We start from the raw sequence: 24,545 nt of genomic DNA on the forward strand, positions 1-24,545 counted from the left end.
AGTGTACGGATGCATTTATGAAGGCGAGTGTTGGGTCTTATTGGCGCCGCACAAGAAACCAATGTGTGAAACCCAGACATTCACTGTTAGAAACAGGAAGAAGGTGTGGGCCCTTGCTTCAGATTCTGCAAAAGATGTACCAAGGCTGAGGAAGGTGGCAAAAAGGGAAGAAATGCCGTAGCATAACTTTGGGATGGCAGGTGAGGTTTCCATCAGTGTTCCTCAAATGTAGCAGCCTCATTTGGTTTGCGGATGTGGTGTTGAACTCAAACTGCGAGACTAGTTTCCTTTATTGCGGGTGGTACTGTAGCGCACGTACCTTTCATGTCCCAAGTGAAGTTGCCAAGGCTCTAGTTAAACTTCCTCAGAACCACCACAAATTTTCCGTAGTGCGTGATTTCCTTCAACAGTCAAGTCCAGGTCTGTGGCATACAATAACCCCTACCCCATTTGGGATCTGGATGTGGTTGATTTTTAATTCAGACTTACCTGCTGTTAGAGATGTTCGGGTTTTGGTCCAAATAGGGAAATGCTGATTGTGTGCATTCTTTTGCTTTTTTCATAGTGTTGTTCCATGTTTAGTCATTTGTTCCTTACAAAAATAATGTATGGGTGTCTATGAAGCTGGAGATGTTTACGTTCTTGTGGCTGAATGTAGCAGTGGAGCTATCTTGCTGTATTTAAATCAAGAGCAGCATAATGTAACTTCACTTAAAATCTGGTCTTGGTAGGCAGATCCTACCCTGATAAGCATTTAAAACAACAACAAAAAAAATCAAATCTGTGACAAGGTATAGGTGGAGCACCTGAACTGGTGCAAGGCAGCAATTCTCTCGCTGATATCCACACATTGCAGAACTGTTGCCGTCACGACCTTGAAATAGTGAGCCATTAATGTTAACTACTAGCAGCGACCTTGAAATAGTGAGCCATTAACGTTAACTACTAGCAGCTTGTGAACCTCACAGTCAAGGTAGAAAATAATTTCCCACTGCCACCTTTTTTTAATTTTCTTTTATGTTTTAAAGTTTCTGATTTGATACTTTCTGATGTATTTGAAACCTGTGTCATATCCTGTGTAGTTTGTGACAAGTGTGTGGCAGATGGGACTTTTCTGCTTGGAGAGGTAGTGAGATGGAGAGTGGAGAATGGTTTTATGGCACAAGCGTAGAAGTATAAAAAGGGATTAAGAGGCTTGTGTACCTTGCTGCCAGTTCAGTGGCATGAGAATTCCTGTAATGACAAATTCCTTCTGGCTCTGAAGGAATGAACGTGCCAGCCTGCTGAGTTTCCAACCAGAGCAACACTAGCAACGGATGTCGTTCCCAAATGGTGAGGTGGTTGTAAGCTTCATCAGTAGTAGAAGCTGTGGAGAAAGTCACGAATCATCTGCCGTTCTGCAAGTCAAGTGCTTGGCTCTTTTGTCACTAGTGTTGATTTAAGGGTGCATTGCTTATAAATAGCACTTGACCTTTGTAATTCTTCATACTGCTAAGTTCTGGGTGCCATCAGAGAACCACTGTGCTGTGAAGGCCCTGTAAATATACGGCGATGTTTGTGTTTATCCATTTTGCCTTCCCTTAGATGATGTTATTTTGTCATTTGAAACCTTAGTGGCAGGATTTGGGGCTTTATCCTGATCAGGCATCTAAGGGCCAGCTCTCGGCTGCAGCTGCAGCGTAAGTATTCAGGTGGTTTGAGCACCAAATGAAACTTCCACTTGGCTGTCATTTTGGCTTTTCCCTTCCTCTTAATTTTTATATTTTAATTAAGAGTTTTAAGTATTTGGCTTCCTTACAGAAAAAACCCCCTGTGCTATCCTTGTCCTGTTATGATAAGGCCCTAATCTGGAGGGCAGAAAGCTGAGACCACCAGGAAGATGTTGAGAGGAAGGGGAAGAATGTTAGAGCCATGAGTTGGGTGTTCTGAGATGTGAGGAGATGGAAAAGGTGCCTCCCGGGTAGCTAAAGGGAAGCACAGGAGAGCAGCTGGGAGCCAGAAGTGTGGTGTGGGCATATGGAAGTGCTACGCTGTGGTGTGTTAGGCAAATTATTTTTAGGAACTTTCACATTTGTTGTCATTTCCCAGGCTCCTGAGGTGCAGGAATGCTGGAGGCAAGAAGCTGCCAGCATCAACTACGTGGAGAATGAACACTTCTGTCTCCATTTCACTTTCCTCACTTCTGTGTTGCGGTGGCAGGGCAGTACAGACCCGGACCCGGACCCGGACCCGGACCCTGACCCTGTGAGTACGCAGGCAGCTTGTGTGGCCAGTGCTGGTGTGGTTCTGGCACAGAGGATCAAGCTCTTCATGCTTCAGAGCTGTCAGGCTGACACTCTTCAGCACTCAATGAAGCTCTAAATTACAGCTAAAGGAAGACAGAAATTTTGCTTCAGAGCTTGATAATGTCGTTCTGATCCATCCTTTTGCTTGTTCAGTGGCTACAGAAGGGAACCACTGCCTTGGTAGGAGCATCCATTGAGTTCTTCATGTGTGATATTAGAGGATCAGTGTGTCTGTTTACGCATGAGACCATTACAGTAGGTGTTTTGAAGATGTTCACGTGTGGTACATAAAACCTTTGCCAGTAAAACAGTAAATCCACGCAGTGGGGTCTAAAGCACACAGATCCAGTGCGATCCTCCAAAGAGCTTTGAAAGTGTCTCCCCAAGGGTACAGACCTGGCTGTCGGTGATTCTGTTGAACTGCCTTTTATAGCAGGTTGCTTGGAGAAGTTGCTATGTCAGAAGTCATCTTCTGGGGGCCGAATGCTGCAAATGGTAGAATGTTTAAGGAAGCAAATGAGTAACCTTCAGACTTGATTTTACTCTTTTAACAGATTGTACACAAATGGGAGGCCTGAGCAGGCTGCCTTTAGCAGGGGAACGTGACCTGACTGCACAGGAGGCAAGGAACTCTCTTCTCTCGCTGACCATGAGCCCTCAGTTTCAAGGCAGATGTGAAGAGGAATATTTGACCCGTGGGAAATGCAACTTCAGATACGTAACCCAGGTGGGACTGCCATGTGAGCCCTGTGATAGGAGCCGTGTATCCCAACCGTGAACGTAGAGGTTGGGCCCAGTTTTTAGCTTGGTTCAATCTGAACTCTGCTGACTGATTCTGTGATCAAGGGCAGGCAAGTCTGCCCCCTGAGAGGATGTTGTCGTGGGTGGAAGGGTTGAAGTGCAGTGACTGCGTCAACAAACAGGTGGTTTGAAAAGTCTTTTGGGCAAGGATCTGGTACGCTGGTGTAATGCCTTTTCCCTTTACAAAGGTGTCCAGTAAACACAAGTGTTCCTGCATGTGTCCAGTAGCGCAGAGACCTCTGTACTTTCTTTGGACTGATTGTTGTGTAAGATCTGGGGGTTTTGGGACAGTTCTGAAAATTGTTCAATAGGTGTCTTGAATGTTGGGTGAAATGGGTCATCACTTCCATAAGCCTCTAGCCTGTAAAGAAGAGCCGTGGATGTAAGGAGATTTTCTTTTTTTCTCTTTTTATTGTTACTGGGAGGAAAAGCAGTGATTAACTATTGACCTGTGATACCCCCAGGTGCAGACTGTGCAGTGCATTTGAGGTGGATCACTCCTGTACTGCCAAGACTGAGCCCAGACTCCTCGATGCTTTGCACACTGGCACTGGAAGTCCTTGTGCAGCTGTGGGTACTGGCTTTCTGTGCTGCAGTGTGAAAAACACAAAACACTGGGGTTAAGGTTTGCAGAGAAGTGGGAAAAAGTTGATTATTTTGTGCTAGGAAGAGAATGTCCTGTAGTTTTCAAACTTTGCACCTCTCCACTTGGAATTTAAAAGCTGCTTCTAACTCTGCTGCTATGTTTCAGTGGGCGGGAAGGTGTCTTGTAGTTAGAGATGATCCGTTCCCTTAAGAAGGATCTTTGCCTTCTGAGTTGAGCTTTCTTTGCTTGATGTGGAAAGTGCCTTAAGCTGAACGATTTCAGATGGCAGTGAAGGAATTACATCGACATGGGGATTTAGCAACAAACCCAAAGTTATGTCGTCTTACACTTCAGTATATGATTTTTTAAAATCAGGATTTGCTGGGTTTTGAGCAGCAGACCCATTTTGCATGTGCCTACATAAACCCCATTTTCATGGATAGATGGCATGCAGTGTGTTTTGTGATGTGATACTTAATTACGTATAAGCTGTTCTATGCTGTGCTCTTCTGGGATTGTCGTAGTCCTTTGAAACGCAGCCCTGTGCATCAAGGGGGCAAGCTGTGTCACCTGCTTTCCCCCACAACATAGAGCAATGTAACTGTCATAAATACAGGCTGAGCAAAACTAGTTGAGAGATTTGTGGGCTACTGTTAGCATCACAGTGGGCCAGGAATTAGCCCATGCTTACTAATAAGTTCCTGTATTTTAATTATCCTACGCCACCTGAGAGGCAGGACAGTGTCAGGGCGCTTTCCCAGGGAATAAAACTGGACATGTCTGCTTCTCTCCGAGGGTCCCCTATGTACAAAGCATCCTTCAGCACTATCTGGGTGCTTGGTGTTCTCAAAGGGTCCCAAATGGATGAAGTTCACTCCTGCTGCCTGCTTGTCAGCAGGAACTCTGTCTGCAGCTGTGCTTCTGTGCACTGAGAAACTTCCTCATGTTCTTTGCTTGGCAGACCTGGCATGTCTTCTATCTTCCTTTGCTTCCTTTCGATTCAGTGTTTCAGCGATGGTTAGATATGGAGCAAAGATTTCTTAGGCTTGTGTCTCGCCAGCTTTCAGTAAAGATACTAAACCTATTTAGACATGGGTAACTGAACAGCTCTTCTGGCTTCCTATCCTCATGAGTGTCAACAGGGGAGACATAGATGTTCATCTTTGCGTACCTCTCGGACCACTGATGGTTGGATTCCATGCTTGTGCTTGAGAACAGCTTCACGCTCAGGTTCTCAAGGCCAGTGTTTGGGAGGTTAACGGAACATGGTAGCGGGTGGTGTGGCAGGCTCTGTAAGGAAAGCTCAAGACTTAATTGCAGAACTGGTATCTCCAGTGGAGGTATTTCAGTTATGTTGCATTGGAGTTGGTATTGGCATGTGGCATGGGGTACTCACGTATTGAGCTATTTACTGTCAGTGAAGAGGTTCCGTAGTTGCTTTCTTATGGAAAAGACTGGTTTTCCATGCTTGTAATTCTATAAATAAGTCGTATATCTAAACCGCGGCATTTTTATTCAAAAAGAGGACAGATGCAGTCTGCTCTCTGGAAGTCCAAGGGAGCAGTTCTGCTGCCCCCCCTCCTTACTTCTCAAGAATCAAACCTCTTAACATTTCACGATGGCCATGGCCCAGATGGCCTCCAGCCATCACATCACCCACAAGTCCTTCTCTGTTAGCAAACAACAGCTGCAGGGTGCTCCTTCCCTAGCAGGCTCCCTCACCAGCTGGGTCAGGAAGGTCTCGTCCGCACAGCTCAGGAACCTCCTAGAGCCTTTCCTCTCTGCTGTACTGTATTTCCAGCAGACATCTGGGAAGCTCAATTCCCTCATGAGAACAAGGGTAGCGATCGTGAGATTTCTCCCAGCTGCTGATTGATAGAATATTTCATCTGCCTCTTCATCCTGCTGTGGTGGTCTTAAGAGCCTCCCACCATGATATCTGCATTGCTGGCCTTTCCCCTCGTTCGTACCCATAAACACTCGACCCTTTCATCACTATCATCAAGCTCTAGACAGTCAAAACACTCCTTAGCGCAGTGTCAGTCTCGGTCTCCACTGGAAGCCCTGCGTTCCTGGGGTGGGGTGTGCCAGGGGGTGCTTGGGTGGGTGGCAGCATGCCGGGGGCATGGCTGCCCTGAGGAGGCTGGGCTGTGAGGTCACAAGCCCCAGTGTTCCACACCATGATACGTTGTGCCGTGGGCGTGGTCCATCAGTGCCAGCAGCAGCAGCAGCAGTGGTGACTGCAGCAGCAGCAGCAGCAGCAGCAGCATGGTGCAGGCACAGGGGGCTGTGTCCCTCTCCTGCATCCTTATCCTCTTCCTCCTGGTGGCCCTGCAAGCCCAGGACACTTGGGCTGCTCCGTGGCGATTAGGTAGGTTGGCGGGTGAGGGCTGGAACCCAACCCTGGGCAGTGTGGTGTGGCAGCCTTCCCCGGCCTGCGAGTCGGGGCCAGAGCTGCACAGCAGGGCCAGGCATTAGTCCACGGGAGTGCTTGTCCTCTGGCTGGGTCACAGCCGTGCCTGGTGCCGTGACTCCACTGCTCCTGGGCTGCGCTCTGGCTATCAGCTTTGGGGACATCTGTCCTTGGGAGATGTCCATTCAGGAAGACGGGAGCATTCCTGCTCTAGCCCTGCAGTGCTCTCCTTGGGCAACCCCAGGTCCCCAACACACAGCCCCATCTCGCAGGCCAGGGGAAGTAACAGGGCAGCTGTGGTGCAGCAGACTCTCAGTAGTCTCAGAAGTAGGCACTTCTCTATGAGACAAAAAAATGGTGATTTTTTTTTTTCCCTCCAGTCCTTTCCTGTGGGCTTCTTTAGTGCCCAGTAGAGTTGTCCCAGTAAGAATTCCTAAGAGGCTGTATGTTTGTCCACCTGGTCTTTGAAGGGTGTTGCACGTGGCCTGGAAACAGTACTTTGAAAGCTTTCCGGTCCCAGCCAACAGGTGTGTCACATTAAGAAGGGGGATTCCTCAAACCCTTCATATTTGATCAACCTGTCAATTTCCCCAGACAGACGATACCCTCATGGGCGACCAGCTAGCCCGCTACCTGCGTTTTGACAGCCCACTGTAGTGATTCAACTAACCTATTCAACGTCACTGAGCCAGATCCTTATATCAGTTATTCAGATCTCCAGAGACTTACACAAGCTCAAGATTTTTATTATACAAACTGCTAGTTTATGAAAGAATAAGGTTCAAAGACTGCTGGTGATAATATAGTAACTGCAAATCAAGCTTAAAACAAGGCAGCTAATAAAAGCTGGTATGAGATAGTCACTGAATATAGTTCTTACCCAGTTGGCATCTCTATGTGGGAGAAGACAGGTTCAGCCTGTCGACAGATCCCAGAAGATATGATGGAATCTTCCCTCCCTTCTCCCGTCCAGTGCACACTTCTTATACCTCATAGTATATTGCACCTTCCTTATCATACACAGGACTGATTACATGTTTCTTCCTTCTACAGCAAAATTGTACCCATCCTGAGACAGCAGTGCTGAAGGTCTTTATGCATGCTCTCCGGGCAGGGTTTTGCCCTCTTCTGGAGGGACCTATTTGGGTTGGAGTTAACAATGTCCCACTGCCACATTTGTCTTTGTCCTATTTTCACCTAATTTTCTGTTGATGTCAGCGGATGGCAAGGTCTTGTCAGCTTGTATTCTCTCGCGACCAAAACTTTCCTCACTTGAAGGCTTCGTTCTGCACTGCTTAGATAATGGTGTTCCTACTGCTCTCTGGTCTTTGTTTCCCGGCTTTCCTAAGGCTGCCTCCCTTCATGAGAAGTCCCTTCATGCATAACTGCTTCAGAGAGTGGGTCAGCTTGACCTGAACTTTGTGCACAGATTTGTTTCACGTGTAGTTACACTCCAAACCAGAGTGTAGTAATTTGGGAGTTGAGACAACAACTTCCCCCTTTTGGGCTTATTTTGGTCCCAGAGCAGTCCGTTTTCTTGACACTCAGGTGGAGCCTGAGTGACTCCAGCCCTACACATTGTAGTTACTATTGGTATTGCGTGCCCTGTGAGGTGTGGTAGTACCTGGGAGGCGGGTGACTTTGGGGCGGAGGTGTGTGATTTCATGGGAGCTTCTCTGTTCTGTTTGTTTACAGGCCTGGCTGCAGGCGATGGATATGCAGCTTCCCAGCGGAGTGCCAGGGCTGACGGGCTGGGAGACGGCATGGGTACGTGATGGCTTTTTACTTGGAGAGCTGCCCGCTCCAAGCCCAAATGTGAGCGAGGCGTCCCTTGCAGGTGTGGGAGTATAGACCTTTGTCATTGCGTGTGCCATGTCATGACGTGATCCCCTCAAAGGTTCTGCTCTTCCGTTGTGCCAGTGTCTGTCACAGTGCATGTCACAAACTTCTCATGGGTGTTTGGTTGCAGCTGTGGCTCCAGCTCCTGGTCTGGATCCTGTGCTGGAGCTCACCTGGTGTGCCAGGGGCGCATCGTCAGTCCTGGCTGAGTTCACAGACGAAGCGCTCCTGCTAAGTATCTTATTAGTGAGAGCTTTAACTTGATACTTTCTTTCACGTGCCTCAAGGAAGAAAACCTGTTGGCAATGCAGAGAAGCCTCCCCACGTGTCATCGCCAGACCTAGATGAATTCATAAAAGATCTGGATAAAGCAGCACCAGGTGGGTATACATCCCTCTGAACCAGAGAAGTTGGGAAGCTGAGGGCAGAGGCATGTGTGGAGAAGCCGTAGCCTCCACAAGCAGAAAGGGATCGATCAGAGCCTTGCTGCACTGATGCTGTATTTCATGCCTTGCAAGCACTGGTGAGCTGCAGAGATGGTCCAGAGTCTCTGCTGCGGGTTGTGGTTCAGGCTGAGTCCCAGGCACAGCTGCGGCCCTGGTGACACCGTTCCCGGCCAGAGCTGTTGTGGGCAGCTGTTGGTACCCAGCCGGCAGGAACTGGAGATGCTCGTGCCTTGCTGCCAGTTGCCGGAGGGGAGACTGCCCGTGGGTGGCAGAGAGGATGCACAGGCAGCTTGGGGTCACTGAGCCTGGCAGCCTTTGTTGCGTCTGTAGGCATGCCCTGGCCAGGATTGCAGCAGCCCCAGCTTCACAGCCTGGTTCATGCCCGTTGTTCTCCCTGATGGGTAGAAGACTCTCCGTGACACCTTGGGGGCAGGGAGAGGTGAGGGCTGGACACCCAGCTTCAGGCAGGACACCTGACTTGAAGGCAGCTAAACTGAAGGGCTGTGCATTGAGTCAGTGGTGCTTTACCTCTTTCTAGTTGTGGTTTTGGTACCTTGGTCATGCTTTTCCCTCTTGTTTTGGGAGACCGTGGGCTCTTCTATGCCTCAGCTAACACTGGTGAAGGACTTTACTAAATACGCATGCTTCCCAGGCAGGGTTTTGCCCTCTTCTGGAGGGACCTATTTGGGTTGGAGTTAACAATGTCCCACTGCCACATTTGTCTTTGTCCTATTTTCACCTAATTTGCTGTTGATGTCAGCAGATGGCAAGGTCTTGTCAGCTTGTATTCTCTCGCGACCAAAACTTTCCTCACTTGAAGGCTTCGTTCTGCACTGCTTAGATAATGGTGTTCTTACTGCTCTCTGGTCTTTGTTTCCCGGCTTTCCTAAGGCTGCCTCCCTTCATGAGAAGTCCCTTCATGCATAACTGCTTCAGAGAGTGGGTCAGCTTGACCTGAACTTTGTGCACAGATTTGTTTCACGTGTAGTTACACTCCAAACCAGAGTGTAGTAATTTGGGAGTTGAGACAACAACTTCCCCCTTTTGGGCTTATTTTGGTCCCAGAGCAGTCCGTTTTCTTGACACTCAGGTGGAGCCTGAGTGACTCCAGCCCTACACATTGTAGTTACTATTGGTATTGCGTGCCCTGTGAGGTGTGGTAGTACCTGGGAGGCGGGTGACTTTGGGGCGGAGGTGTGTGATTTCATGGGAGCTTCTCTGTTCTGTTTGTTTACAGGCCTGGCTGCAGGCGACGGATATGCAGCTTCCCAGCGGAGTGCCAGGGCTGACGGGCTGGGAGACGGCATGGGTACGTGATGGCTTTTTACTTGGAGAGCTGCCCGCTCCAAGCCCAAATGTGAGCGAGGCGTCCCTTGCAGGTGTGGGAGTATAGACCTTTGTCATTGCGTGTGCCATGTCATGACGTGATCCCCTCAAAGGTTCTGCTCTTCCGTTGTGCCAGTGTCTGTCACAGTGCATGTCACAAACTTCTCATGGGTGTTTGGTTGCAGCTGTGGCTCCAGCTCCTGGTCTGGATCCTGTGCTGGAGCTCACCTGGTATGCCAGGGGCGCATCGTCAGTCCTGGCTGAGTTCACAGACGAAGCGCTCCTGCTAAGTATCTTATTAGTGAGAGCTTTAACTTGATACTTTCTTTCACGTGCCTCAAGGAAGAAAACCTGTTGGCAATACAGAGAAGCCTCCCCACGTGTCATCGCCAGAACTAGAGGAAATCATGAAAGATCTGGATAAAGCAGCACCAGGTGGGTATACATCCCTCTGAACCAGAGAAGTTGGGAAGCTGAGGGCAGAGGCATGTGTGGAGAAGCCGTAGCCTCCACAAGCAGAAAGGGATCGATCAGAGCCTTGCTGCACTGATGCTGGATTTCATGCCTTGCAAGCACTGGTGAGCTGCAGAGATGGTCCGGAGTCTCTGCTGCGCGTTGTGGTTCAGGCTGAGTCCCAGGCACAGCTGCGGCCCTGGTGACACCGTTCCCGGCCAGAGCTGTTGTGGGCAGCTGTTGGTACCCAGCCGGCAGGAACTGGAGATGCTCGTGCCTTGCTGCCAGTTGCCGGAGGGGAGACTGCCCGTGGGTGGCAGAGAGGATGCACAGGCAGCTTGGGGTCACTGAGCCTGGCAGCCTTTGTTGCGTCTGTAGGCATGCCCTGGCCAGGATCGCAGCAGCCCCAGCTTCACAGCCTGGTTCATGCCCGTTGTTCTCCCTGATGGGTAGAAGACTCTCCGTGACACCTTGGGGGCAGGGAGAGGTGGGGGCTGGACACCCAGCTTCAGGCAGGACACCTGACTTGAAGGCAGCTAAACTGAAGGGCTGTGCATTGAGTCAGTGGTGCTTTACCTCTTTCTAGTTGTGGTTTTGGTACCTTGGTCATGCTTTTCCCTCTTGTTTTGGGAGACCGTGGGCTCTTCTATGCCTCAGCTAACACTGGTGAAGGACTTTACTAAATACGCATGCTTCCCAGGCAGGGTTTTGCCCTCTTCTGGAGGGACCTATTTGGGTTGGAGGTGGTGACCTCCCACTGCCACATTTGTCTTTGTCCTATTTTCACCTAATTTTCTGTTGATGTCAGCGGATGGCAAGGTCTTGTCAGCTTGTATTCTCTCGCGACCAAAACTTTCCTCACTTGAAGGCTTCGTTCTGCACTGCTTAGATAATGGTGTTCTTACTGCTCTCTGGTCTTTGTTTCCCGGCTTTCCTAAGGCTGCCTCCCTTCATGAGAAGTCCCTTCATGCATAACTGCTTCAGAGAGTGGGTCAGCTTGACCTGAACTTTGTGCACAGATTTGTTTCACGTGTAGTTACACTCCAAACCAGAGTGTAGTAATTTGGGAGTTGAGACAACAACTTCCCCCTTTTGGGCTTATTTTGGTCCCAGAGCAGTCCGTTTTCTTGACACTCAGGTGGAGCCTGAGTGACTCCAGCCCTACACATTGTAGTTACTATTGGTATTGCGTGCCCTGTGAGGTGTGGTAGTACCTGGGAGGCGGGTGACTTTGGGGCGGAGGTGTGTGATTTCATGGGAGCTTCTCTGTTCTGTTTGTTTACAGGCCTGGCTGCAGGCGACGGATATGCAGCTTCCCAGCGGAGTGCCAGGGCTGACGGGCTGGGAGACGGCATGGGTACGTGATGGCTTTTTACTTGGAGAGCTGCCCGCTCCAAGCCCAAATGTGAGCGAGGCGTCCCTTGCAGGTGTGGGAGTATAGACCTTTGTCATTGCGTGTGCCATGTCATGACGTGATCCCCTCAAAGGTTCTGCTCTTCCGTTGTGCCAGTGTCTGTCACAGTGCATGTCACAAACTTCTCATGGGTGTTTGGTTGCAGCTGTGGCTCCAGCTCCTGGTCTGGATCCTGTGCTGGAGCTCACCTGGTATGCCAGGGGCGCATCGTCAGTCCTGGCTGAGTTCACAGACGAAGCGCTCCTGCTAAGTATCTTATTAGTGAGAGCTTTAACTTGATACTTTCTTTCACGTGCCTCAAGGAAGAAAACCTGTTGGCAATACAGAGAAGCCTCCCCACGTGTCATCGCCAGAACTAGAGGAAATCATGAAAGATCTGGATAAAGCAGCACCAGGTGGGTATACATCCCTCTGAACCAGAGAAGTTGGGAAGCTGAGGGCAGAGGCATGTGTGGAGAAGCCGTAGCCTCCACAAGCAGAAAGGGATCGATCAGAGCCTTGCTGCACTGATGCTGGATTTCATGCCTTGCAAGCACTGGTGAGCTGCAGAGATGGTCCGGAGTCTCTGCTGCGCGTTGTGGTTCAGGCTGAGTCCCAGGCACAGCTGCGGCCCTGGTGACACCGTTCCCGGCCAGAGCTGTTGTGGGCAGCTGTTGGTACCCAGCCGGCAGGAACTGGAGATGCTCGTGCCTTGCTGCCAGTTGCCGGAGGGGAGACTGCCCGTGGGTGGCAGAGAGGATGCACAGGCAGCTTGGGGTCACTGAGCCTGGCAGCCTTTGTTGCGTCTGTAGGCATGCCCTGGCCAGGATCGCAGCAGCCCCAGCTTCACAGCCTGGTTCATGCCCGTTGTTCTCCCTGATGGGTAGAAGACTCTCCGTGACACCTTGGGGGCAGGGAGAGGTGAGGGCTGGACACCCAGCTTCAGGCAGGACACCTGACTTGAAGGCAGCTAAACTGAAGGGCTGTGCATTGAGTCAGTGGTGCTTTACCTCTTTCTAGTTGTGGTTTTGGTACCTTGGTCATGCTTTTCCCTCTTGTTTTGGGAGACCGTGGGCTCTTCTATGCCTCAGCTAACACTGGTGAAGGACTTTACTAAATACGCATGCTTCCCAGGCAGGGTTTTGCCCTCTTCTGGAGGGACCTATTTGGGTTGGAGGTGGTGAACAATGTCCCACTGCCACATTTGTCTTTGTCCTATTTTCACCTAATTTGCTGTTGATGTCAGCGGATGGCAAGGTCTTGTCAGCTTGTATTCTCTCGCGACCAAAACTTTCCTCACTTGAAGGCTTCGTTCTGCACTGCTTAGATAATGGTGTTCTTACTGCTCTCTGGTCTTTGTTTCCCGGCTTTCCTAAGGCTGCCTCCCTTCATGAGAAGTCCCTTCATGCATAACTGCTTCAGAGAGTGGGTCAGCTTGACCTGAACTTTGTGCACAGATTTGTTTCACGTGTAGTTACACTCCAAACCAGAGTGTAGTAATTTGGGAGTTGAGACAACAACTTCCCCCTTTTGGGCTTATTTTGGTCCCAGAGCAGTCCGTTTTCTTGACACTCAGGTGGAGCCTGAGTGACTCCAGCCCTACACATTGTAGTTACTATTGGTATTGCGTGCCCTGTGAGGTGTGGTAGTACCTGGGAGGCGGGTGACTTTGGGGCGGAGGTGTGTGATTTCATGGGAGCTTCTCTGTTCTGTTTGTTTACAGGCCTGGCTGCAGGCGACGGATATGCAGCTTCCCAGCGGAGTGCCAGGGCTGACGGGCTGGGAGACGGCATGGGTACGTGATGGCTTTTTACTTGAAGAGCTGCCCGCTCCAAGCCCAAATGTGAGCGAGGCGTCCCTTGCAGGTGTGGGAGTATAGACCTTTGTCATTGCGTGTGCCATGTCATGACGTGATCCCCTCAAAGGTTCTGCTCTTCCGTTGTGCCAGTGTCTGTCACAGTGCATGTCACAAACTTCTCATGGGTGTTTGGTTGCAGCTGTGGCTCCAGCTCCTGGTCTGGATCCTGTGCTGGAGCTCACCTGGTATGCCAGGGGCGCATCGTCAGTCCTGGCTGAGTTCACAGACGAAGCACTCCTGCTAAGTATCTTATTAGTGAGAGCTTTAACTTGATACTTTCTTTCACGTGCCTCAAGGAAGAAAACCTGTTGGCAATGCAGAGAAGCCTCCCCACGTGTCATCGCCAGACCTAGATGAATTCGTAAAAGAGCTGTATAAAGCAGCACCAGGTGGGTATACGTCCCTCTGAACCAGAGAAGGTGGGAAGCTGAGGGCAGAGGCATGTGTGAAGAAGCCGTAGCCTCCACAAGCAGAAGGGATTGATCATTTTTTGGACATTTCTAACCTCCTGTGAGATTGCCGTGAGTGTGCAGGACTCACTAACGTGCATTTTTTTTCCGACAGAAGTAGAAGGCCAGAGCAGCTCAGATGCTGAGGATCATAATAGTTTCCGGAAGTACTGCATTGAAGGTGTTGTGGCAGTTTTGGGCTCTGTCCTATACGGGATGGTGTTGTGTTGTGTCATCGTTGTGTGGAGGAAGAGGAGACGGTGAGTTGTTGGGAGGTTTTTTCCCCAAACTTCCATATTAGCTGGCTGCTTTAAGCCATGTAGCATTTCGTGGTAGGGTCTTCTGGAATGCCGAGTTAGTTACTGGCCAAAGTCCACTGAGATTTCTGCGGTGAGGTGTTTGACCTGGCCTCTCAATTCTTGGGTTAGCTACGTGTTACCTTGCTAACTTGCTAAGCAAATGTTTGCTAGAAGCAACCCTGCCTCGACAAGAGCAGACCAGGTGACAGATATGGGCAGAGCAAGGTCAGAAAGTCAAAACAAGGAGGGATGAGGCTGCCACAGAAAGGGAGAAATGCAAGAGCGGCATCTCTCTCCCTACCAGTGAGCCTAGGAGAAGAAATCACCCTGCTAGGTGATGCCTTAAATCCCAGGTGTTCACCTCAGCCAAGATGTCCAAGCAACTGGGATTGGTGAGGAAGCTGTCAAGTTTTCTTTGGAGAAAGAGAGTCAATCTGTCCCATGTGCTTTCCAGCACTGCCAGTGTGCGTGTTGTCCGCACGGGCAGGGGTTTTGCCTGCGCAGGGCTCTGGATACGTATTCTGCAGAGAGCATCCTCTCTTCAGAGCACCCCACCGAATAGAGAGCCGAGGCTGTCCCCTTGTCTGGTCAGGGATGGACAGGGGAGCTGAGTGCTGGACTCCACAAGCATGAGAGAGAGAACAGGAGGCTCTCCTAGCCCTGCAGTGCCGTGCCCAGCTTTGCTCCCCTCAGTCTGCTGGAGTCAGGTCTCCTTTCCAGCATGGGCAGAGCAGGCAGGTCAGGATGGTCAGGGCTGAGAGGAGACAAGCCATGGGCAGGCGAGCAGAGCCCCAGCCGACGGGTGCAGGGAGCCCACTTTTTGAAGAGAGCTCTCTGTGCCCACAGCTCCCATGTGCATCCCACAGTGCACTGGGTACTGCCCCCACCCTAACCCCCATACAGCACCACAGCTGTAGGTCTCAGCAGCCTCCTCTCTCCACAGGCGCCTCGCTGCGAGAAAACAGGCCAACCGCAGCAGCTGACCCTTGCGCTCAGACAGCCGTCCTGCACATCCCAGCATGTACTGAGAGCCAGACCCGACACCAGCGCCCATCATCCATGCCTGGAAAACTGGACCATCTGCCACAGAGTACCAGGGAACTGGCCCCCTACCAGTTCAGGACGGCCACCAGGCTTCAGTGGTCAACCATGTACTGCTGAAGAACAGCACAAAAATAAACACAGAGCAGTAGCACAATTGCCTTGGTCTTAGCAACAACAAAAGCAGGAATTTGCAAGTTGTGGGCTGTAGTCTGGGCTGAGGCATGGGGTTTCTGACAGGCCAGTCAGACATGCTCCCCACACCCATTGTATCGAAATTATGGGTGAGAACATGTGAGGAAGTTGTGAAGAGGGTCTATGCTCCCCCATCTGCAAGAGAGCCCTCGCTCACATTTGGGCTTTGAGCGGGCAGCTCTCAAAGTATAAAGCCATCACCTACCCATGCCGTCTCCCAGCCCATCAGCCCTGGCAACCAGCTGGGAGGCTGCGTATCCATCGCCTACAGCCAGGCCTGTAAACAACTTGAAGTGAGACCCACAAACAGAAGTCCTTCCTGGCACCTTCTCTGGTGGAGCTGTGTATGGGTCGTGCCATGGAGCATTTTGGCTCTGCCTGAGTGCAAATGTCAGCGTTTCCCCATCTCACAGTTTGCTCTCTTGCCTGTGATAACAATCGTCTCCGAGTTGCTGTTCTTTGCTGGGAGATCAAATTTGGCGTTGGCTTTCTTCACAAATCCGCCACAAAGGAAAAAAAAAATCATCTCAGAAAAGCCCTTGCAGGCTATATTTGACATCACCAATGAGCAGGAGAGAGCATCCAGTGGGATTTTGCTGCAGGCAGTGATCATCACGAGCAATTGAGTTAGGAAAGATATCTCACCTTCTGGATGTTGGCACCTCCTTTCCTATGATGTTCTTGTGGAATTGTTTGAAGATGGGGACAGAAACAGAAGAGCTGTTTTCAACCTAAGGCAGAAAGGAAGGGAGAACTGAAGATTACACTGTCCTGGCAAGTGAGGCCCAACCTCAGGAACTCTGATAATCAAACAAGCTTCAACAACCTGGTGAACTTCAGCTGAACTTTCCTGGGGCACCTGTACTCTACTTGTTGTTATAGACCTTCATTTATTCTCTGTGCTGTATGGTCTTGAAGGCAACACACCGTTACCCTACTAACCTCATCAATTGGTATAGCCCAGGTGCCTCAGAAAGTTTGCCACCCCTTACTGAGCTTATTCAATAGGTCAGGTTAATCACTGCTTTAGCTGCAGCCTCTCCGAGCGATTCTTTATAACTTAATCCTGTCAGCGAGGAGAAACGTCCAGCTCTGCCACTGAAGGCAGCAGCCTCCAGTCACCAGCGTGCTCCCGACAGGAAGCAATCCCGACTGCCTGGATCTCGCCGCTGAGAGGCCGTATTTAAAAATGAAGTGTTTTCCAGCAAGGGAAACAAGGCTGGAGCACTCATACTCTGGCTGGTGACTCTCCCAGGCAGCTGCATGTTCCCAGTCCCTCAGCAGGACAGGTGTAGCCAGAGCCCTGTCGGAGTCAGCAGAAAAACACGCTAGCCCTATTCCTGCAGGACCTACAGATGCCGGGGCGGCTCCAGGGGGCTCTGCGAGTCGGGGTGCCCGGTGCCTGTGCCCGGGGCACCTGCCGGCGCCTCTTTCCCTCCTTAGCTCTCAGCTCACCCCCAGGGCTGCCCCGGCCAGGCCTGACTCCAGCTGCCCCGGGGCCTGGCACAGCAGGGGGCTGGAACCTCCCCACAGAACCCCCGGGCAGCCAGCAGGCAGCAGACACCCCTGTGCCAGCCCAAGGGGCATCCCTCGCCCCACGGCCGGCCACAGGTCCCCTCAGCCGGGCCACAGCCCCAGCACAGGCTGTGCCTGCCCAGCCCAACACGGCTGCCAGGAGGCTGAGGGTGGGCAGTGGCAGCTCCCAGCATGCCCCGGGAACAACCTGGCCATGGGGCGACCCTGGGCCTACAGCTCCCAGCATGGCCGGGAACAACCTGGCCATGGGGTAGCCCCGGGCCTTCAGCTCCCAGCATGCCCCGGGAACAACCTGGCCATGGGGCGACCCTGGGCCTACAGCTCCCAGCATGGCCGGGAACAACCTGGCCATGGGGTAGCCCCGGGCCTACAGCTCCCAGCATGCCCAGGGAACAACCTGGCCATGGGGCGGCCCCGGGCCTACAGCTCCCAGCATGCCCCGGGAACAACCTGGCCATGGGGCAGGTCCCTGGGCCTACAGCTCCCAGCATGCCCCGGGGCATGCCTTCTCCCAGCAGGCCATGGGACATCCCTGCCCAGCAGTCAGGCCCTGGGGGGACACCAGCCCCCAGCCCGGGCCCTGTAGGCCCCGTGGCCCCTTCCCGGGACTGCCCGAGCACAGGCCCCAGCCCCGGAGCCCCCGTGGGCAGAGACGAGGGGAAGGGAGGCACTGAGCAGCAGGGAGAGGTGGGTCAAGGCGGAGGGGTGGCTGGAGAGGGGCAGGGAGAGCAGGAGGGGCTGGACAGGGATGGAGAAGGGACAGGGGACTGACGAGGAGCGGGCAGAGGGATGGAGCGGGACAGAGACAGAGGGGCAGGGGGGTGCCGCAAGGAATGCAGGATCAGCAGCAGGAGAGAGGGCTAGGGAGAGGAGCGGAGGGGCGGTAAGAGACGGAGGCAAAGACCAGCACAGGCAGGGCGAGGGGACGGGATCCGTGAGCGACTTGTGACTTTGGCAGTGGGCGGCAAAGCTGCTTCTGTGGGTCTTTCCTTTCCCGCTCTGCCCTTATCCCCTCCCCACCCTTCCCCTCGGTGAGGCTGTGTCTGTGGTGTGCCTGCTCTGGTGAAAGGAGCTCCTGCACCAGCCTGAGGGCAAAAGAAGAGGGGCAAGGAGCGAGCTGTCGCAGTCCTTAGTTTGCAGGTTTAATGTATCGTCCCTCTTCAGAAAACACAGCGTGTCTGTGTGTCAGTGGTGCCGGCAGATTTTTATTCTTTATAGCAATTTCTTTAAATACCGGGCTTCATGCAGAAGGTTCACACGGTGCTGTGCTTGTAGTAAACGGAATTGCTTTTATGCATGCTGCATTCTGGAGGTGGCAAGTGCCAGGTTAGAGATGAAGATGGAAACGAAAGCAAGTGACGCACACACAGTGGTGATCCTGCCACAAGCATGCTGTGTACTGACCTGGGAGAACGCTGCAGGGACTCTCAGAAGCCAAGGTTTTCAGTGCTGTTTCTGTGTTTGATACCCAAGGGATGGTTTCCCTCTGCATGCGTTTCTGGGCAGGCATGTGCATGGAACATAGGTGTGTCTCTGTGCCATAAGAGGGACTGCTGGCAGCTTTTCATTTCATTCCAACTCAAAAGTGAAGAAAGATTGTACCTGCAAAAGAATTCAAACAGCCGCCTTTGTTTCCCAGAGCGAGCATACAAGCATGGGGGAGCGGTTTACAGGTTCAGAACTTCAGCCAGCTCTGGATGGTAAACCCTCAGGAGAGGAAAGAGAAGCCCCACTTTTTTAACTACAGCTCTGCTTCCCTTAATGTGTCTTCTTGTTAGATTGTGTCGGTAGTCAGATTAAAAGCACATGATTAAACGGTGCTTGTTCATGAAGATATTTGAGGGTTATTTACTGCCTTAAATCCTCTTACGAATGGGGCACTCTGTTGCCCTGTGGGCAGTACAATGTTGTGGCTGGTAATTTTCCTTTTCTTGCCTAGTGTACGGATGCATTTATGAAGGCGAGTGTTGGGTCTTATTGGCGCCGCACAAGAAACCAATGTGTGAAACCCAGACATTCACTGTTAGAAACAGGAAGAAGGTGTGGGCCCTTGCTTCAGATTCTGCAAAAGATGTACCAAGGCTGAGGAAGGTGGCAAAAAGGGAAGAAATGCCGTAGCATAACTTTGGGATGGCAGGTGAGGTTTCCATCAGTGTTCCTCAAATGTAGCAGCCTCATTTGGTTTGCGGATGTGGTGTTGAACTCAAACTGCGAGACTAGTTTCCTTTATTGCGGGTGGTACTGTAGCGCACGTACCTTTCATGTCCCAAGTGAAGTTGCCAAGGCTCTAGTTAAACTTCCTCAGAACCACCACAAATTTTCCGTAGTGCGTGATTTCCTTCAACAGTCAAGTCCAGGTCTGTGGCATACAATAACCCCTACCCCATTTGGGATCTGGATGTGGTTGATTTTTAATTCAGACTTACCTGCTGTTAGAGATGTTCGGGTTTTGGTCCAAATAGGGAAATGCTGATTGTGTGCATTCTTTTGCTTTTTTCATAGTGTTGTTCCATGTTTAGTCATTTGTTCCTTACAAAAATAATGTATGGGTGTCTATGAAGCTGGAGATGTTTACGTTCTTGTGGCTGAATGTAGCAGTGGAGCTATCTTGCTGTATTTAAATCAAGAGCAGCATAATGTAACTTCACTTAAAATCTGGTCTTGGTAGGCAGATCCTACCCTGATAAGCATTTAAAACAACAACAAAAAAAATCAAATCTGTGACAAGGTATAGGTGGAGCACCTGAACTGGTGCAAGGCAGCAATTCTCTCGCTGATATCCACACATTGCAGAACTGTTGCCGTCACGACCTTGAAATAGTGAGCCATTAATGTTAACTACTAGCAGCGACCTTGAAATAGTGAGCCATTAACGTTAACTACTAGCAGCTTGTGAACCTCACAGTCAAGGTAGAAAATAATTTCCCACTGCCACCTTTTTTTAATTTTCTTTTATGTTTTAAAGTTTCTGATTTGATACTTTCTGATGTATTTGAAACCTGTGTCATATCCTGTGTAGTTTGTGACAAGTGTGTGGCAGATGGGACTTTTCTGCTTGGAGAGGTAGTGAGATGGAGAGTGGAGAATGGTTTTATGGCACAAGCGTAGAAGTATAAAAAGGGATTAAGAGGCTTGTGTACCTTGCTGCCAGTTCAGTGGCATGAGAATTCCTGTAATGACAAATTCCTTCTGGCTCTGAAGGAATGAACGTGCCAGCCTGCTGAGTTTCCAACCAGAGCAACACTAGCAACGGATGTCGTTCCCAAATGGTGAGGTGGTTGTAAGCTTCATCAGTAGTAGAAGCTGTGGAGAAAGTCACGAATCATCTGCCGTTCTGCAAGTCAAGTGCTTGGCTCTTTTGTCACTAGTGTTGATTTAAGGGTTGCATTGCTTATAAATAGCACTTGACCTTTGTAATTCTTCATACTGCTAAGTTCTGGGTGCCATCAGAGAACCACTGTGCTGTGAAGGCCCTGTAAATATACGGCGATGTTTGTGTTTATCCATTTTGCCTTCCCTTAGATGATGTTATTTTGTCATTTGAAACCTTAGTGGCAGGATTTGGGGCTTTATCCTGATCAGGCATCTAAGGGCCAGCTCTCGGCTGCAGCTGCAGCGTAAGTATTCAGGTGGTTTGAGCACCAAATGAAACTTCCACTTGGCTGTCATTTTGGCTTTTCCCCTTCCTCTTAATTTTTATATTTTAATTAAGAGTTTTAAGTATTTGGCTTCCTTACAGAAAAAACCCCCTGTGCTATCCTTGTCCTGTTATGATAAGGCCCTAATCTGGAGGGCAGAAAGCTGAGACCACCAGGAAGATGTTGAGAGGAAGGGGAAGAATGTTAGAGCCATGAGTTGGGTGTTCTGAGATGTGAGGAGATGGAAAAGGTGCCTCCCGGGTAGCTAAAGGGAAGCACAGGAGAGCAGCTGGGAGCCAGAAGTGTGGTGTGGGCATATGGAAGTGCTACGCTGTGGTGTGTTAGGCAAATTATTTTTAGGAACTTTCACATTTGTTGTCATTTCCCAGGCTCCTGAGGTGCAGGAATGCTGGAGGCAAGAAGCTGCCAGCATCAACTACGTGGAGAATGAACACTTCTGTCTCCATTTCACTTTCCTCACTTCTGTGTTGCGGTGGCAGGGCAGTACAGACCCGGACCCGGACCCCGGACCCGGACCCTGACCCTAGTGAGTACGCAGGCAGCTTGTGTGGCCAGTGCTGGTGTGGTTCTGGCACAGAGGATCAAGCTCTTCATGCTTCAGAGCTGTCAGGCTGACACTCTTCAGCACTCAATGAAGCTCTAAAATTACAGCTAAAGGAAGACAGAAATTTTGCTTCAGAGCTTGATAATGTCGTTCTGATCCATCCTTTTGCTTGTTCAGTGGCTACAGAAGGGAACCACTGCCTTGGTAGGAGCATCCATTGAGTTCTTCATGTGTGATATTAGAGGATCAGTGTGTCTGTTTACGCATGAGACCATTACAGTAGGTGTTTTGAAGATGTTCACGTGTGGTACATAAAACCTTTGCCAGTAAAACAGTAAATCCACGCAGTGGGGTCTAAAGCACACAGATCCAGTGCGATCCTCCAAAGAGCTTTGAAAGTGTCTCCCCAAGGGTACAGACCTGGCTGTCGGTGATTCTGTTGAACTGCCTTTTATAGCAGGTTGCTTGGAGAAGTTGCTATGTCAGAAGTCATCTTCTGGGGCCGAATGCTGCAAATGGTAGAATGTTTAAGGAAGCAAATGAGTAACCTTCAGACTTGATTTTACCTCTTTTAAACAGATTGTACACAAATGGGAGGCCTGAGCAGGCTGCCTTTAGCAGGGGAACGTGACCTGACTGCACAGGAGGCAAGGAACTCTCTTCTCTCGCTGACCATGAGCCCTCAGTTTCAAGGCAGATGTGAAGAGGAATATTTGACCCCGTGGGAAATGCAACTTCAGATACGTAACCCAGGTGGGACTGCCATGTGAGCCCTGTGATAGGAGCCGTGTATCCCAACCGTGAACGTAGAGGTTGGGCCCAGTTTTTAGCTTGGTTCAATCTGAACTCTGCTGACTGATTCTGTGATCAAGGGCAGGCAAGTCTGCCCCCTGAGAGGATGTTGTCGTGGGTGGAAGGGTTGAAGTGCAGTGACTGCGTCAACAAACAGGTGGTTTGAAAAGTCTTTTGGGCAAGGATCTGGTACGCTGGTGTAATGCCTTTTCCCTTTACAAAGGTGTCCAGTAAACACAAGTGTTCCTGCATGTGTCCAGTAGCGCAGAGACCTCTGTACTTCTTTGGACTGATTGTTGTGTAAGATCTGGGGGTTTTGGGACAGTTCTGAAAATTGTTCAATAGGTGTCCTTGAATGTTGGGTGAAATGGGTCATCACTTCCATAAGCCTCTAGCCTGTAAAGAAGAGCCAGTGGATGTAAGGAGATTTTCTTTTTTTTCTCTTTTTATTGTTACTGGGAGGAAAAGCAGTGATTAACTATTGACCTGTGATACCCCCAGGTGCAGACTGTGCAGTGCATTTGAGGTGGATCACACCTGTACTGCCAAGACTGAGCCCAGACTCCTCGATGCTTTGCACACTGGCACTGGAAGTCCTTGTGCAGCTGTGGGTACTGGCTTTCTGTGCTGCAGTGTGAAAAACACAAACACTGGGGTTAAGGTTTGCAGAGAAGTGGGAAAAAGTTGATTATTTTGTGCTAGGAAGAGAATGTCCTGTAGTTTTCAAACTTTGCACCTCTCCACTTGGAATTTAAAAGCTGCTTCTAACTCTGCTGCTATGTTTCAGTGGGCGGGAAGGTGTCTTGTAGTTAGAGATGATCCGTTCCCTTAAGAAGGATCTTTGCCTTCTGAGTTGAGCTTTCTTTGCTTGATGTGGAAAGTGCCTTAAGCTGAACGATTTCAGATGGCAGTGAAGGAATTACATCGACATGGGGATTTAGCAACAAACCCAAAGTTATGTCGTCTTACACTTCAAGTATATGATTTTTTAAAATCAGGATTTGCTGGGTTTTGAGCAGCAGACCCCATTTTGCATGTGCCTACATAAACCCCCATTTTCATGGATAGATGGCATGCAGTGTGTTTTGTGATGTGATACTTAATTACGTATAAGCTGTTCTATGCTGTGCTCTTCTGGGATTGTCGTAGTCCTTTGAAACGCAGCCCTGTGCATCAAGGGGGCAAGCTGTGTCACCTGCTTTCCCCCACAACATAGAGCAATGTAACTGTCATAATACAGGCTGAGCAAAACTAGTTGAGAGATTTGTGGGCCTACTGTTAGCATCACAGTGGGCCAGGAATTAGCCCATGCTTACTAATAAGTTCCTGTATTTTAATTATCCTACGCCACCTGAGAGGCAGGACAGTGTCAGGGCGCTTTCCCAGGGAATAAAACTGGACATGTCTGCTTCTCTCCGAGGGTCCCCTATGTACAAAGCATCCTTCAGCACTATCTGGGTGCTTGGTGTTCTCAAAGGGTCCCAAATGGATGAAGTTCACTCCTGCTGCCTGCTTGTCAGCAGGAACTCTGTCTGCAAGCTGTGCTTCTGTGCACTGAGAAACTTCCTCATGTTCTTTGCTTGGCAGACCTGGCATGTCTTCTATCTTCCTTTGCTTCCTTTCGATTCAGTGTTTCAGCGATGGTTAGATATGGAGCAAAGATTTCTTAGGCTTGTGTCTCGCCAGCTTTCAGTAAAGATACTAAACCTATTTAGACATGGGTAACTGAACAGCTCTTCTGGCTTCCTATCCTCATGAGTGTCAACAGGGGAGACATAGATGTTCATCTTTGCGTACCTCTCGGACCACTGATGGTTGGATTCCATGCTTGTGCTTGAGAACAGCTTCACGCTCAGGTTCTCAAGGCCAGTGTTTGGGAGGTTAACGGAACATGGTAGCGGGTGGTGTGGCAGGCTCTGTAAGGAAAGCTCAAGACTTAATTGCAGAACTGGTATCTCCAGTGGAGGTATTTCAGTTATGTTGCATTGGAGTTGGTATTGGCATGTGGCATGGGGTACTCACGTATTGAGCTATTTACTGTCAGTGAAGAGGTTCCGTAGTTGCTTTCTTATGGAAAAGACTGGTTTTCCATGCTTGTAATTCTATAAATAAGTCGTATATCTAAACCGCGGCATTTTTATTCAAAAAGAGGACAGATGCAGTCTGCTCTCTGGAAGTCCAAGGGAGCAGTTCTGCTGCCCCCCCTCCTTACTTCTCAAGAATCAAACCTCTTAACATTTCACGATGGCCATGGCCCAGATGGCCTCCAGCCATCACATCACCCACAAGTCCTTCTCTGTTAGCAAACAACAGCTGCAGGGTGCTCCTTCCCTAGCAGGCTCCCTCACCAGCTGGGTCAGGAAGGTCTCGTCCGCACAGCTCAGAACCCTCCTAGAAGCCTTTCCTCTCTGCTGTACTGTAGTTTCCAGCAGACATCTGGGAAGCTCAATTCCCTCATGAGAACAAGGGTAGCGATCGTGAGATTTCTCCCAGCTGCTGATTGATAGAATATTTCATCTGCCTCTTCATCCTGCTGTGGTGGTCTTAGAGCCTCCCACCATGATATCTGCATTGCTGGCCTTTCCCCTCGTTCGTACCCATAAACACTCGCCCTTTCATCACTATCATCA

At 50.2% G+C, this 24,545-nt stretch overlaps 1 long non-coding RNA gene across 1 annotated transcript; it reads left to right on the forward strand.

The window, feature by feature from the left end:
* Positions 1 to 156: 156 nt before the first annotated feature.
* LOC121082046 lies at positions 157 to 21,835 on the forward strand. Its single transcript, XR_005825884.1, has 3 exons — positions 157 to 200; positions 2,840 to 3,012; positions 21,703 to 21,835. It is a non-coding gene; the product is annotated as an uncharacterized LOC121082046 (long non-coding RNA).
* Positions 21,836 to 24,545: the final 2,710 nt, after the last annotated feature.

The sequence above is a fragment of the Falco naumanni genome, unplaced genomic scaffold, assembly GCF_017639655.2.
Source record: "Falco naumanni isolate bFalNau1 unplaced genomic scaffold, bFalNau1.pat scaffold_208_arrow_pat_ctg1, whole genome shotgun sequence".
Lineage (NCBI taxonomy): Eukaryota > Metazoa > Chordata > Aves > Falconiformes > Falconidae > Falco > Falco naumanni.